Raw genomic sequence first — 15,558 nt, forward strand, 5'->3', positions numbered from 1 at the left:
CTCACATTAACAACTCAGGCAACAGCAGATGTTGGCGATGATGTGGAGAAAGAGGATCTCTTTTGCATTGTTGGTGGGAATGCAAGCTGGTGCAGCCACTCTGGAAAACAGTATGGAGGTTCCTCAAAAAATTAAAAATGGAAATACCCTACAACCCAGCAATTGCACTACTAGGTATTTATCCAAGGGATACAGGTATGCTGTTTCAAAGGGGCACATGCACCCCCATGTTTATAGCAGCACTATCAACAATAGCCAAAGTATAGAAAGAGTCCAAATGTCCATTGATGGATGAATGGATAGAGAAGATGTGGTGTGTGTGTGTATATATATACACACACACAATGGAGGATTACTCGGCAATCAAAAAGAATGAAATCTTGCCATTTGCAGCTACATTGATGGAACTAGAGGGTATTATGATAAGGAAAATTAGTCAGAGAAAGACAAAAATCATATTACTTCACTCATATGAGGACTTTAAGGCACAAAACAGATGAACATAAGGGAAGGGAAACAAAAATAATATAAAAACAGGGAGGGGGACAAAATATAAGAGGCCTAAATATGGAGAACAAACAGAGGGTTACTGGAGGGGTTATGGGAGGGGGAATGGGCTAAATGGGTAAGGGGCATTAAGGAATATACTTTGGAAATCATTGTTGCACTATATGCTAACTAATTTGGATGTAAATTAAAAAATAAAAAAATTAAGATACTTTACATTAAAAAAAATCCAGTTTCTTTTGAAGAAAATAAACATCAGAGGTTCTGGCAACACTGGTCTGTTTTTCAAGGCTGATTGTGAGATAAATAACCTCCTTTCTCATGTTTTATATTATTTCTTTTTTTTTTTTTTTAATTTTTTTTTTAATTTTTTTTTCAACGTTTATTTATTTTTGGGACAGAGAGAGACAGAGCATGAACGGGGGAAGGGCAGAGAGACAGGGAGACACAGAATCAGAAACAGGCTCCAGGCTCTGAGCCATCAGCCCAGAGCCCGACGCGGGGCTCGAACTCCCGGACCGCGAGATCGTGACCTGGCTGAAGTCGGACGCTTAACCGACTGCGCCACCCAGGCGCCCCAATATTATTTCTGATTTTCCTACTAAAGAGAAGACTGTTTTAATGGGGATAGTACAATTTAGATTTTTAAAGGAATCAAAGTCTTCTTGTGAGTTTGAAACTAAGCAAATTATTTGTTTAAGAATGTAAATTACATTCTTTGCAGTGATCTTTGCAGTGATCAAGGAAGCTTTTTTCTTTGTAATGATCAAGGAAGCTTTTTAACTCCTTTGAGGATGAGATCATGCTCTCTGGGATGTCAAAGTAAGACATTTTAAGGGAAACTGAGTATCTTCAGGTGAACATAAAGAATGTAACTTATGAATAATTCATTTAGAAAGGACATAACTTTTTTTTCAAATATGGGAATAACTTTATTTGGGGGTTGCTTTTGGTTGTCTGATTTAGGAGGACAGTACATCAGATAATTTTGTTCATGTACATGTGTCAGCATGATTTTCAAAATCTTTTTCTCTTAGGAAAATAGTAAAGACAATAAAGGATGTTGTTGATTGTTGCTTGACATTGGTAGTACATAAAAGCTAATAAGCTTAAGGAAATGTACTATTACCATTAAAACATGAATAGAAAAAGGCAGTATCTTCAGCTTATTAGCTTTTAATGTTCTGTTTTGTGGTAAATGTTAAATTAAATATTTATGTTTTATATATGATCCACTTTCCCTGATTTTGCCAGTATGAAATATCTACTGTCACCAGGCCAGTTTCCAAGCTGTTCTTTAAAAATACCATGCTCATTCCTTCCCCTCAGTATTCACAAATTGGCTCTAACTAAAACCATTTGGTATCTCCCCCCTTGGTTGCTCAAGTCTTACCTACCATCCCGTGTCTAACATAAAGTTCTCTTTTTCACACATCCTTTTTTTTTGATAGAGTTTTATAACAGAAAGGGACATTGGAGTTGGACAAATCTAGTTTTGAAACCAGATTTTCTACTTACTGGATATGTCACTATGTAGACATTATTTAGATTCCCTGATCCTCAGTTTTCCCATAAAATTGTAAAAATTGGTATAATAATTAAGGTTTTTATGAGAAGAAAATGTTATAGCATGTTAAACATCTGAAGCATTATAAAGTGTCAACAAATATTTTTTCTGTAGCACTTAATAAAACTAAAGATTGTAAACTAGCAGCTCACAGGCTGCATATGCCTCAGAGATGTGTCTGCTTGATTTACACGATGTTTTTAAATTGGTTTGCAACACACACACACGCACACACACACACACACAGAAAGAGAGAGAGAGATTTTACATTCACCTCTAGATTCTTGTTTCTGTTTTAAAAATGAGAAGACCTGGGAACCCTGGGCCTCCATTCATTCCCATTGGCAGCAGTCCACAGGCACTTGGTGAGCAGCTTTTCTGAGAAAGCATACTTCAGTTTGGCTGTGTATCTACTTTGCCCATTGTACTTATTTACTTGGCCTTCCTGGACCTGAAAATCATTTGAATTTATGATCCCACTGTTAAGTCATTTATTTGTCTACTTGAATGCATTCTACCTTTTATCTTTAACTGTGTATATATATATCTTATTCTATGGTACATAAAAACACCATATATTTTAATGCACCAAATTATGTATAGCATATCTTATATATAGGCTTATTCTGTGAGATACACACACACATACATACATACATACATACAGGCTCTTAGAGGCCAGACATAAGATTTTTAAAAATTCTTCAAAATCCCCACCTTCTTTTAATAGTTAATAAGCTAACTAAATTAATTACAAGATAATACATACTAGTTAAATTAGATTGTGATATTGAAAGATACAACTGTGATAGTGGAATTTATCTGTTATCAGTATTCCTTCCACCTCTCTATGAGGCTATGAAGGAAAAGAGAAAAAAATGCTTACTATATTGTTTCTTACTCCTCTGCTCTCACCAGCATTGGTTTTTCAGGGCTTTTCTTCTGTGCACTGAAATTTTACTACTGCATACATTCTGAAAACTCTTTGTTTTGATCAGTTTTTACTTCTGTAGCTTTTCCACTGGGAAATTGTACTCGCTCTTTGTTTAATTTAGCTGTTACATAAATATGTTGAAATGCTCCACTATTTCAGTTCCTACTGTGAAAATATTTTGTAAGCAGCAGTATTAAAACACTTTTTTTTTCTCCCAGCTATATAGATCATAGGAATTTCAAAGCAGCAAGAGAATGTAAAGCTTACCCCAGTACACCTCCTCATGACACCACTGGGACTTAGAAAAGAAAATAGTGAGGCCACAGTTCACTTCCAGGTAGAAGAACTGCAACTAGAGGCCAGTATTCATGACTTCAGCTCAAACTGGTCTTTAAATTTTAAATAGAAATTAGCATTTTATGGTGTTTGTAAGCCAAATAAGACAGATTCTACTGAAATAGTTATTCAGTACCTCACAGTCCGAATCAGCTAGCACTTATTAAACTTACTGTGTGGTATAATTTTATTCTCCTCAGGGCTGTGTGGGGTAAGTATTATTACTGCCTTCCTTTTATAGTAGGGAAGTCTGAGGTATAAGAAAGGTTAAGTAACTTGTTGAAGGTTAGACAGCTCGTGATAGCTGAGATGGGATTTTGACTGTTGTCAGGCTTCAGCTTCTGTGCCCTGAACCACTAGGCCACCTTTCTTGTCATTGTGTGCTTGTCCTCTCTATTCTGTTCTTCACTTGCCATGTCCGTGTGTATAATATTGACAACATTTTCAGTCTTTCTACCTGTGACCACTTGAACTTTAACTTTTACATGTAAAGATTTGTGCCTTTGTTACTAGTTGTATCAAACCATATCACCATTGTTCCAACTACTTTTATTCCTAGTCACCATTTCATCTATCTATGAAATTTTGAAGTCATTGTAGTTGTGATTTTCTTCCACTGCAAATATTCTCTCCTCTTTAAAAAATAAAAATAAATAATAAAAATAAAAACTTCAGCTGTGATGACTTTGGATGGGCACAAAAATTGTCATAATAGCTTTGCCCAAGGCTTTTTCTCAATTACTCAAAAAATGTCTTTTCCCCTAGAAGTAGTTTTAGTCTTCAACTATTAATTTTACCCTTTCTATGTAAAGAGAGACTGCTGGGATGAAAAACTGCATCTTCTATTCAAGAGAGAATATCTTGTTCAATTTAATATCTTTTTTTTTTTTTTTTTTTTTTTGTAAATCTCCTTCCAGTGCTAGATGAAGTGCACTATGCGAGGAGACTAAAGGAGTGGAAACCAGACTTTGCAGTTGAGGAATAAAACAAAGGGACAGCATGGCAAATAAAATCCCATATAAGGTAGTCCTGAGAAGTAAAAGTCAATATCCAGTCCTCTAGTGCTGAGCTGAGGTGAGTGTGTGAAGTACAGCTGAGACAGGTGATGTTAGTCAAGGGCTTTTGAAGGAAATCGTACCCCATCCTGGTCCTGTATTCCTATCCTCTCCCTGGCTTTTATCCCCCACTGACCTGTAGGAACTTGGAGGAGCAGATAATTCCGAACTTGGATGTATGTATATCATTTTATTTTTATGATTATAAAACAAAACCAGACTTCATGATGAGCATTTTAAAACTATAAAAAAAAGTATGAAGAAAAAAATTGTTACCCAACACCCAGAGAAGTCCATTTAAAAAAGTTACTTGTCTATCCTCTGGGTCCATGTGTTTAACTGCCTAAACACCTTTCTGTTGCCTCTACATTATTTAAGTTCAGTAAATTTAGGATCATATTATCTAGTTTTTAGCTTAGTTTTTTCACTCAACCCATAAATCAGAGTAGCATAATGTACTTGTCTAGTTTGCTGTATTTTTAATATTGTTCAAAAGCATGTTTTAATGCTTTATTATGTTTTCTTCTGTGATGATTGTCATATTTTTGTTATTCTTTTTTCATATTTTATTAGGAGTAAATATTGAACACTCTTATATAGAAATCTTTATTTCTTTATAATGAAGTAAAACTTATATAATTATTTTTGATCAGTATATTTTGTTAATTTCTTTGGGAATAAATCCTAGATCTAGGCTGAAGTTAAATGTTTAAGCTTTATGAAACAAACAAGAAAAATCTTGATTTTTCCTATGACAAATTAAAAAACATTGTTTTAAAAACTTTAGGAAACAAATTGACAAAATGAAAGTTAGAATATAATCTGATAACTAAGTTTCACTCTCTTTATAGTGTTTATTGTTTCATATTTATTTCCCATTAAAATGTTGCTGTGGCTTATTTTGCTTAACTATAGAACATGACTGTCTTTCCAAGTCATTAATTTTTCTAAATACCCCTTTTAGTGGCTTTATAATATTCCATTATAAAACTAGATTATTATTTTGATGACTGCATTTTATAGGATATACAAGTTAATTTCATTGTCTTATATTATAAAATTTCTGTAATAAATACCTCTTGTTACTTGTTGCCTTATTTTGTTCCTGATATTTTGCATTTAGTCATTGCTTACACAAATATGTTTTGAGTGGCTATTATATGCCAGCCCCAGGAAACTAGCCTGTAGCCTCATGGAACTTATAGAGTAGAACAGTGCTGTCCGATAGAACATTCTGGAATGATAGAAACATTCCAGACATTCTGGAATGATAGAAATGTCTGACCTGTCAAATGGCAGTTATTATATTTTAACTAATTTCTATTTCAGTTTCAATAACTCTTTATAGCTAGTGGCTACTGTCTTGGATAGAGCAACTGTAGAATTTACTTATTCATATTCTCAAGTCTGTCAGCTATCTTGACCTTTTGTGGGATTCATACTAAGAGTTCCTTTCATGTATTCTGTAAGGAGAAATACCTTGAGTAATTCTATTTTAGAGGTTTTGCTAACTTCTGTAACATTTTTTTAAAACTCAGTGTGTTAGGTAGCCAGTAACTAAGGTAAATAAATGTGAAAGCTCTAAAAACAGTATGTTAATATATGTTGGTGCATGTATTTATATACATTGTACTGTATTTATTCAATCTCAAAGGATTAAGAGTCACTAAAAGTTAATTAGTAAATCTAACTTAAAAATTACACTCTACTCAGTATATCTTGTTGCTTTAATTTATAGAGTTAAAATATTTTGTTCTGATTAAAATAATTTTAAAGAAGCTGAGTTCACTTGAACTGTCTACAAGAAAGATATTTGATTCTTTTGCTTTTAGATTTTCTCATCCTACCTGTGTGAAAATCTGTAGTTATATAGAACTGCATGTAGCAAATACAGGTTCTAGAATTGAAGTGGAAAACATTTAAGTTCATGACTTGTAAATTAGAGTTAATTGATTTAAAATACACCATTAATGACCCTTCTATTGGCATATCTTTTTGTACAATTCTGACTCTTGGAATAATAGTAAGATTTTACATATCCCCAATATAAACAAATATAAAATTAAATGAGAAAGTAGGGAGAAGCCAAAATAGGATATAAACTAAAAAATAAATCTAACTACATTACAAAAGAGTAATATAACCACATTGAAGAGAATAGGGAAGAAAATAACCAAAATTATTGTGGAAAACAGAATCTTAACTGGATATTGTATAGCCAAAGAGGAAAAAAAATGTATATAAATGCTGTGATTTAATTAGTAAAAGTGTTTCTAACATGATTGGAATAGCAAGGCATATATTTTATATACATATTATACACACTAGAATTTTTATGTATATACTAGAATTGGACAAATAAATAAACTTTAGATAATGAGACCTGGGTTTTATCACTATTGCAGAAAGAGGTTTAAATAAGGAAAGAGGGGAAGGCTAAAATGACTCCTGTGATATTGGATTGGAATCAAAGGTATCAATATAAACTCATTGTGGGTTTTTTTTTTTCATTTAACTGATATATATCATTTTAATAATATCATGAAACACTTTTGAAAGAAAAAAAATAATAGAAAGTTTAGAACAAAAAGCCATGTCAAAAACCCCAAAAGGTATAGAAATAACTTAACCACATAGTTTTGTAAGATACTAGAGACAATGAAAGAACCATGGAAAAGGAGTGAAGCAAATCAGACATGGGTTGAGAAAACACCCATTGTATCATGCTTGGAACCGTGTAAACTATTAACAAAAGCCTCTGGTACTCAGAAATCTAGTGCTTTCTTTTCTTTCTTTCTTTCTTTCTTTCTTTCTTTCTTTCTTTCTTTCAAGTTTGGTTGACATATAATATATTAGTTTCAGGTGTACAGTATAGTGATTTGACAATCATATACATTATAAAACTTTAATATATATTCAGGTAGATTCAGGGTATGTGGGGATAGTCAAAGTGGGTGAAGAGGAGTAGGAGATACAGACTTCCAGTTATGGAATAAATAATTCACAGGAATAAAAGGCACAGCATAAAGAATACAGTCGGTGGTGTTGTAATACTGTGGTATGGTGATAGATGGTGGCTCCACTTGTGGTGAGCATAGCATAAGGTATAGGTTGTTGAATCACTATGTTGTGTACCTGAATTAATGTAACATTGTGTGGCAACTATACTAAAAAAAATATACAGTCTATTCTTGTTACTTACAATAGTTATGATCTGTGAAGTCACCACAAACACTGCTAGAGAATACCAAACCATTGTTCCTAAGATAAATACAGGATTAGGTTCCTGAAAGCCTCTCTTCACAATAAAAGTGAGTATCATAAGAGGGTGTGGAGAAAAGGGAACCCTTGTGCACTGTTGGTGGGAATGTAAGTCGGTGTAACCACTGTGGAAAATAGTATTGAGGTTACTCAAAAAATTAAAAATAGAACTACCTTGTGATTCAGCAGTCCCACTTCTAGGTATATACTCTGAAGGAATGTAGTCATTTCCATAGGAAGAGATATCTTTACTCCCACATTTGTTGAAGCATTATTTACGAAAGCCAAGATACGGAAACAAGTTTAAGTGTCTGTTGATAGATAAATGGATAGTGAAAATATGGTGTGTGTGTATGTATATATGGTATATGGTATAATGGTATATGGTATGGTATAATATATATAGTATATGGTATAATATGGTATACCATATGGTAAAATATATATGTGGTATAATATATCGTATGTGGTATAATATATATGTATATATATATATGGTATAATAAATAAAATACTATTTACCCATAAAAAGGAAAGCAATCCTGCCATTTCAACAACATGGATGGACCTTGAGGGCAATATGCTAAATTGAGTAAGTCAGACAGAAAGACAAATACCGTATGATCTCACTTATATATGGATTCTAAAATAAACCTGAACTTACAGAAACATAGAGTGGGTGGTTGTTGCTGGTGTGGGATGGGGGGAGAGGGGTGGGTGATGGTGGTCAAAGGGTACACACTTCCAGGTGTAGGATGAGTAAGTTCGACAGATCTAAAACATAGCATGGTGACTGTAGTTAACAATACTGTACTGTTTGCTTGAAAATTGCTGGGAGAGTAGATCTCAAGTGTTCTCCCCACCCCAAATTTCTCCACACACACAAAATGTTATTAACTATGTGAAGTGATGGTTGTGTCAACTGGCCTTATCTTGGTAACAATTTCACTGTACATATGTATATCAGATCAACAACTTATATACCTTTAACTTACGCAGTGTTATATGTTAATTATATCTCAGTAAAGCTGGGGAAAAAGATAAAATTTTCTTATTTGAATACAGTTTGATTTGTATAGAACTGCAAAGTCAGTACTCTTCAGAGACCACTTACCATCTTGGATCCTATCATGGGCCAAAACACCTCTGATGGCAATTCTGTTATAGTCCTCTGCACATATATCCCCAAATAACTTGTGTCCTTTATCACCTTCAATTCTATCACTGCTTAATTTTCTTGGCATTACTTAGTTCAGATTCAAAGAGAAAGAAATCGATTGCCACCAGTAATTTTTTTCTAGTTGGACAAGCCCTCATCTAATATCACAAGCCAACCTAATGGATTCACTACCCTTGGATTAGATGCCTATCCTAGCTCTGGTGAGTTTTGATTCTGTAGGTGCATGGACATGTGATACACATTATCCCTTATTCATCAGGGATAATGGCTTCAGCAGCTTGCTATAGTATTGGCAGGCTATGTTTTAGGCCTTTCTAGAGTAACGATTTGTTCTCACTTGTATAACACTGGTAAATAACTATACTTCTTTACAGTGTTAGTAATCGATTTACATTTTGCAGTGCTTTACAGGCCAAAATTGTGTTCACATAACTTCATATGGTACTGTACATGAAAATGAAGTAAAGCCTTACCCTTTGGGAAGTGGGAAATAGATATTAATATTGAGGTATGTTTTTCATGTGAGTTATCAATACAGTGTGGATACATTGTGTATTTTGGAAAGTACAAGAAATTTATGTTCATTTAGCAGACTTTTTCTGGTCTTCAAAATGCTTACCAAATTGTCCTAAAAAATAATTATCGACTGATATATGCATCAGCAACACAAAGAGTGATAGTAGAATCACAGTATAAATTCTGGATGGAGCCGTATATCTTGTTCAGTGCAACACTTTAATTTTAACAATTTCAAGTCAATTTTTCCATCTTGCTTAAGACCATTAAGGGAGATATGTGCTCTGAGTTTTTCCTTAATGATCCTTGTAATAAATACTTAGAATTTACCACCCAGGAAAAATATTTTGTTTGTTTTTTAATAAAATGAAATACTTTCTTTTGTTGGAAATAAGGTTACAAAAATCTGTATTTCTCTGTTTGTAATAGCTGTGGGAAAGCAGAGACCTAGATTTAATTTTTAAATATAGTTATACATGAATATTTTTTAAAATAGTTATTGTATCCAAATTATTAAACAAATTATTGAGCGAAAAGTATGGTTTAAACATTTTGCAGCCCCTTTTTATTTAGCTATAGTTTGTGTATGTTTATCCAACAGTGTATTTACATGTTTTTGTCTAAGTATATATTTCTGTTTTCACGCAGGCCACCTCAATCATTTTGGAAAGTAGCTAATCAGCTAAGTAATGCTTATTGATCACATACTATGTGCTAAAAGGTCTATTAGTAAAAAGTTAATAGGAATCTCTCCTAAGGAGAAGCTTACATTTCAGGTGAGGATAGGCAGAAAAAAAGGAGAATAGGAAAGCTGTCATTAAAAAAACAGGTTGAAAACTCCTTCATGACATGATCTAGTCTTACATTTCCCCTTGCCTCAGAGTGCCAAGTATATTATTGAGAATAACAAAGACTGCTAAGTTGAACAGACTGGACCATAATGATTTAATCTTTGGGGCTTGATGATAGAACAAAACCTGGGGAAAAACAGATAGTTGCAAGGGACAGAGTTGTATTGCTAGGTTAGGCAGAGTGTATATAGGCAAATAAACTATAAATGTATAGCATATACACACACATACTATATAGTGTATATATAGATAGGCAAGGTGTATATAGACAAATATACTATAAGCTAGGCAGAGTAAATGTCGATAGATACACATACACACAAGTAAAGAATATTGAGGACATAAATGAAACACATTTTGGATAATGCCATTCTTACAGAAGGAATTGTGAATACTTGTTAATCCAGTTTGCCCCTTTGTATACTTTAGTAAGTGCTCAATACATCTTCACTGAATTAATAAATAGAGGAGAAATTGCTTTCAAAGCATTACAGAAAATGGAATGCTAACTATAGATAAATATAGATAAAAGCTGAATACTAATCATATTAGGGCACATCATAGCCTTTGTGTGCCACTGCTCTGTACGTAGTAGGAGTGTGCATGTGAATTATAGTGTGTGCCAGTGCTCTATCCATAGTAGGGGTGTGCATACAAATTACACTATGTGTCAGTGCTCTATATGTAGTAGGAATGTGCATACAACTTACACACTGTATGCCAGTGCTCTATACTCAGTAGGAGTGTGCAAACCATACGTGTACAAAAGCAGGAGGGCATCTCATTTCACTGACTATAGCTGTTAATTCAGGGCCTTGCACATAATACATGTTCATTAGATTTGGTTGTATTGATTAAAAAAATAAATTACAAGCCAATCTAAGCATGTCTAATAACAATGCAAAGTTTAAAAATAGGTTATGTGAGCTACTTAGTAATTAAAATGAGCTGACATTGATTGGTATTAAGTGTTAGCCAGTTTTGAAATACCAACTTTCAAAGTCTTACAAGCAGCAAAGTAGCACAACCCTGGCACTAATTGGGTCTTCTGGGGAGACTGTTAAGACTGAATTTCATTTCATTTATTTAGTAGTGCGTTTTACCATTTTCTCCTCAGAAAGAGGCTAGAGCCAAGTAGCACCTGGCTTCTTGTGTCCCTTTCAATGGCGATTACCTGTGAGCCTCCAATAGGACAGCAGACTCACCTGTCCCATTGCTCTTTGTCTCAGATTTCTCTGAGGAAGCTGGGGATAAGCCTCTTGAAGAAATGCTTTTTGTTGGTTTTCCTCCTACCTCACTGGCCTCTTTTATTTGGCCTTTTTTCCCTGGCTCTTTCATATCTCCTCACCTCTAAATGTTGTAGTAACTCAGGGCTTGCATTACTTTGCTCTTGGTGTATAACAAATCACCACAAAATTAGTGGTTTAAAACCACACACATTATCTCTGTTTCTTTGGGCGAGAAGTCTGAGCACACCCTAACTAGGTCTTCTGCAAGACTACAGTCAAAGTGTCATCTGGTGCTTGAGGTAGCATCTGAATGCTTGACTAGAGAAGGATTTATTTCCAAGTTTACTCAAATTGTTGGCAGAATTTACTTCCTTGAGACTGCGACAGTGAGGGCTTCATTTTCTTGTTGGCTGGAGGCTGGAGACCTTACAAGATGCCAGCTAGAGGCTTCCCTCAGTTTTTATAGGCCACACTCGTTTCTTTGCCAAGTGGTTCCTCAGCATGGCTGTTTGCTTCATAAAAGTAAGCTAGCAGAGGGAAAATCTGCTATAATCTTACATAATGTGACAATGTAATCACACAGTATAATTCATATACACCCTGTCTCATATATCGAGTTAGAAACAAGTTAGAGGTCCTGTCCACATTCTAAGGAATGAAAATCATACAAGGGCATGACCACCAAGAGGCACGGATGATGGAGCCACTGGAGTCTACCACATTCCTGGCTAGTCTCTGTCTCTGTCCTCTCTTTCCTCTGTCTGCACCCACTTCCTTTTATATATCATGGCTTTAGATATTGTCAGTGAGTAAAAAAAAAAAAAAACACCCTGGTTTATAGTTGAGAGCTTGGTCTCCTCTAAACTCTACACTGGTTTGGTTAACTGCTTACTTTATACTGCTCTTCATGAGTCTGTCTGACAGACATATAAAAATTTACATATCCAAAGTCAAAATAATTATTTCCTCTAGTAACTGCTTTTCTTATTGTTTCCCGGTCCCACTAAATGGCAGCTCTATCCTTTCATTTGCTTAGATAAAAAAAGCTTTGTGACATCCTTAACTGTTTCCATTCTCTCATACCCACCAGCCGTTTCATCAAACTATTTTACAAATTTGTCATTTTTTGGCTATTATCCTTATCTTCAGGTGGCACTAGAACCTTATTTAAACTATAGGTCACTTGGTGGCTCTCTGGCAACCATTCCAGTTTAGTGGGGAATAAACTCTTCATTTTCTAGTAACTAAGGGCCCGCTTCTAACAGGATGGACCACATGGAACCCCAAATACCACTGCTTTTTAACTTTGCTGTTGATGGAAAATCATGTGGCTTTACCATATGCCAGATTGGTTCGTGTCAGCTGTTCCTTCTTACCAAACAAGGCTTCCTTTGTCTTAGTCAACAGTAATTGTTTCTTTCACTCCAAAGATCAAGAGGGAGTAACGTAGGTAAAAGTGGTCACCCGACTCCAAACGTACTTCTTTCTGGAGGGTTCTTTCCTTCATAGCCTGATCTCTTTTCGTCCTGTGTTCTTTTTTTTTTTTTTTTTTAATTTTTTAAATGTTTGTTTATTTTCCAGAGGGGGCAGGCAGAGAGAGGGCGGACAGAGGATCCAAAGTGGGCTCTGTACTGACAGCAGAGAGCCCAGTGTGGGGCTCAAACCCATGAACTTGTGAAATTATGACCTGGGCTGAAGTCAGGTGCTTAACCTAGTGAGTCACCCAGACATCCCAGTCCTGTGTTGTTTTTTTTATTTCCATCCCCTCCATATACTCAAAAATTATATTAAAATCTACTTCTGGGTAGGTAGGACTTCCCATCATTCACATATACTTTGATCCAAAGTAATAAATAAATTTATCTTTTGTCTCCAGGTATATTTTTACTTTAAATCCTTACTTTTGTTCTAGAATGAAAAATTTGGTATTGTCAATAGGATTTGAAATATTAATATTCTGATGAATTTCATGTAGGGTGCAAACAGTAGATAGGTCCATTCATGTTTCCTTGAACTCAGCATTTGTGGTAACAACCTTCTCTTCATTCATACTCTGTTAACCTTGCCCAGAACTCTTCCAGTTTAGGCACAGGTAGATGATGAGTCAGGGAGGCAGCTGGTAAAAAAAGGGGGTGATCTCAACTACATGGGTTGAGAAAAGTTTACAACTCTCTCTACTACATTGGAAGACCGGTAGCTATGTCCTCTTTCTTTCACAAACTTTGTGATTCAACTTTAAGTTGTGTCTTAAAGCTTATTTAATCAGATGTCATTTGTATAAAAATGTTTACTATTGATAGAGTAGTAAATGGTGATTTTCTGTGGGTAACATAACCCAAACTTACTTTTTGCCTCTTTCTATTTTCTTGAAGCCTCACACTGATTTTCTAATTGTATTTTTAGGAGTCTGAATCTTGAACTTCCTGAGAAGAGCGTCTGGGCTTCAACGTTCTTACCAGGTAATGAGAAAATATGGAAAATCCCATGCTGCCCAGATTAGAATTTTGCTGTATGTCAATTTTAGATGACCTCTTTTTTTGTGGTGGGAAGGGGGAAACTAGATGGGGATTTTGTAAAAAATAAAGTGGGCAGTGAAACCATTTTTAAAGTTTTATGAACTCTTAAGCAGTTTGTTGACTATTGAGAACCTGCATAACCACAGAAAGAATAAGAGACAGATGCCAGTCTAACTAGACAAATGTTTCCAAAATAAGATGTTTCGTATCAGCAGAAAATGTTTTTCTTGGTAGACTAACTTGATAGTCTTAACAACACAAACATTTTGGATGTAAAAAAAAAAAATGTGTGTGTTGCCAGAAAACATTTTCAAGAGATAAGCACTTGTTGCAAGTACTATATGCCTAGAAAAAAATCTCATTTTGGCCAACTGAGACCACCATGTGTTTTAAAATATGTCATCTATCATTTCAGTGTTAAGAGCGCCCCCTGGTGTGGTTATGTAATTATAGATTCATGAGAAATTTATACATTATTTTTTAAAACTCTGTTCGCTATTAGATGGTGCTGGTCCTTTTTTTATACTAGGTTGATTTGGTCAGTATGGTGTGTAACTGTCTAGAAATAGGTATTTGATTTTTTTCTTGCCCTAATTTATGGTTATATCTGGAGTCAGTGGTCAGTTTGAAAGTGGAATTTGGAAATATCTAGTCCCTAAACTTCTTCATCTCAAGATAATGACAAATAATATATCATTTAGTAAGTGTGAAATTATATAGTGAGATAAATTTTTACATACTAATCAAATTCTTTGCTGGTAATAACTTTGTTAAGTGGAAAATTGCTATGAGCAGTTTCTTTTTGGTAAACTCATGGATATTTTAATACTTAAACATGAAAATTCAGACATACATTTTGTTTTTGAAATGTAAATCATGTGAAAGATAATCTAGGTTTTAATATTCCCTTAAAATCCAGCAGCTCCCCAATAGCTACAGAACTTGCAAATATAAACATAGTATTTCATCCGTGAATCATATATAGAGCTCTCATCTATCCCTTGAAATCACTCCCACCAGCACAAACTCTTACTCAAAATTGACAACAAAAAACTCATTTTTTTGTTACATTTAATTTTTAGTTTTTTGGAAATAGTTAAACCATCCTTGCAGACTGAAAGTGTGTATAATCTTTTAAATTACATTTCTGTAAATTTGATAGTTGCAGTTATATTTTCTCCTATTGTCTCTTCTCCAGACTAAATTATCTTGATTGTTTTAACCATTTCTCACAGGTTCTGTGTTCTAAACTTGATCATGTCCAGGGCTGTAGTACGAGCTTTTTGCAGTAGACTGCTTTTGCTCTTATTTTACTCTGTATGTTCCTTTTCCGTCTTTGATTTAATTCTGAAGCCATAACCTCAGCACCGTATTTATGTTAAGTCCTGGCTTTTTGAAAGGATATCTTCTAAAATGTAGAATAAAAAAATCAGAGCAATCTGCTGTATACCACAGTTGATCTGTACTTGAATCCTTGTTCTGATATTTACTAGCATCATGACCTTGGACAAGTCACTGACCCTCTCAGAGCCTCAGTCTCATCTCCTGTAAAAGAGAAATGCAAATCACTACTTCCCAAGATGCCGTTAACCCATCTTTTATGTTG

General features: G+C 34.5%; 1 protein-coding gene across 6 annotated transcripts in view; it reads left to right on the top strand.

Annotated features, from left to right (window-relative positions):
- Positions 1-15,558, top strand: part of COX7B2 (cytochrome c oxidase subunit 7B2) — a 155,775-nt gene that overhangs the window by 46,430 nt on the left and 93,787 nt on the right. For 4 of the 6 annotated variants that reach the window (XM_019829553.3, XM_019829554.3, XM_006931136.4 and 1 more), the window contains exon 2: positions 13,840-13,895. The gene's annotated coding sequence lies outside the window, so the exon portion shown is untranslated. Of the gene's footprint in view, positions 1-4,261; positions 4,419-13,839; positions 13,896-15,558 lie in introns of all 6 variants that reach the window. The other 2 variants (XM_023253144.2, XM_023253143.2) reach the window with 1 other exon arrangement.

The sequence above is a fragment of the Felis catus genome, chromosome B1 (genome assembly GCF_018350175.1).
Source record: "Felis catus isolate Fca126 chromosome B1, F.catus_Fca126_mat1.0, whole genome shotgun sequence".
Classification (NCBI taxonomy): domain Eukaryota; kingdom Metazoa; phylum Chordata; class Mammalia; order Carnivora; family Felidae; genus Felis; species Felis catus.